We start from the raw sequence: 1714 nt of genomic DNA, 5'->3' as shown, positions 1-1714 counted from the left end.
CAATTGGCTTTCGAGCCACAAAGGCAATGCATTATAAGAAGAGGGGGCGTCTGGGGTACACTCTCTGTAGATTCGTATGACACATAGGCCAAATCAACAGGCTCTATTACATTTTGTTTTATGACCGTACCGGTACCAGACATACTGCATAATGGACAGCACCTGATGGGGACTTTTTTGAAAAAATGGTAACATTCATTCTCAAGAACTTTATGATTTGAAAATAGAGAACTAAAGTAATTTTTCATTTTGTCATTGCGCCAAATTGATTTACGTTTCACAAGTCATTATGACAACTACAAAGCTATGACTTTTGTTCAATTCAAAAAAAAAAAGACAGTATGCAGAAGGAGATAGCGTGTGTAATGTACAGAATTAAACGGGCTCAACCTGTGAACGAACATTGGCTCGAATTAAAAAGAAAGGCAATCTAGAGACTGAATAAATTACTCCTAAGCGAAGTACTTGGTGCGTACAAGAGACCGTGGGAGAAATGTGGGTTATTGCTCTAGTTAGTTGGACTATTTGGTGGAGTGGAAGTACGTAGTATCGTAGTATCATTACTGCTGGAAGTACCGAACTAACCAACTAACTTACTATTATAAAGGAACTTCTTGTTCATTCACCGCTGACCGCGATCGACCTCGTCAACGAAATTTTAGTCGGTGGCGTTTGTTTTCGATTTTTTTTTGTCGTTCATATGCGACCCACTAAATTTAGTACCATCTTTACTTAATTTGTGCATAGAGACAAACGGAATAGGAAATTTAGAAATGTGTATGTGACAGAAAAAAAGGACAAAGTAGAGTTCCACTAATTGTTAATAACAAAAGGATGCACTAAAAACTTTTTTTTCAAATTTTTGTGGTCAGGTAAGTTAAGTTTACGTTTAATTAAGTAGGTCTAGTGACCTACAAATTGCTTTGTATGGCGGACTAAACAATCAGAAAGTGTTAAAACTAGATTTGTTTAATTAAAGTGAAGAACTAAAATTCTATTTTTAAATCATTTAAATTATATTGACGCATATCTTCAAAAAAATATTTAAAAAATTGAATTTTTTATAAAAACAAATATGTCTATTTTACATCTACTTACATATATATGTTTAATATTAATTTTAGTATTGCAAGTTTTTAATTTTAATATCTGTCCCTGATGTGTGTTTTAATAGTTCACTCCAATAATTTTATTTTAGGCGAAGTTATCGATTTTTTAATTGGTGTGGCAGTTTAAAAAATTGCCTTTTATTGCCTTTTTCAAATATATAATTGTCCCACTTGTATTAAAATGTAAAACAATTAATCTTATTAAAGCTGAAATATACAGTTGGGCCAATTTTTGAATCTGTCACGCCACAATATAAGTCGATTAAAAAAAGATAAAGATTTTGCGGTGTGAACTTCTTGTCTTTGACAAAGATTGCTTGTATTATCGATTTTTTAATTGGTGTGTGGTAGTTTAAACAATTGCCCTTTTCAAATATAAAATTGCCCCACATGTATTAGAATGTTTAAAGCTGAAAGATAGAGTTGGGGCCAATTTTTAACCTATCACACCAGAATAAAAAAGTCGATTAAAAAAAAGATAAAGATTTCGCGGCGCGAACTTCTTGTCTTTGACAAGAATTGCTAGTTCTAAGTATACAGAGTGTATCTATATTAAATATGTTTCGTAATTCAATTTTTTGTGACTTCAGTTACTTAACATTAGT

The sequence above is a fragment of the Agrilus planipennis genome, unplaced genomic scaffold (genome assembly GCF_000699045.2).
Source record: "Agrilus planipennis isolate EAB-ADULT unplaced genomic scaffold, Apla_2.0 scaffold611, whole genome shotgun sequence".
In the NCBI taxonomy this organism is placed as follows: Eukaryota; Metazoa; Arthropoda; class Insecta; order Coleoptera; family Buprestidae; genus Agrilus; species Agrilus planipennis.
This window is presented reverse-complemented; position numbering follows the sequence as displayed.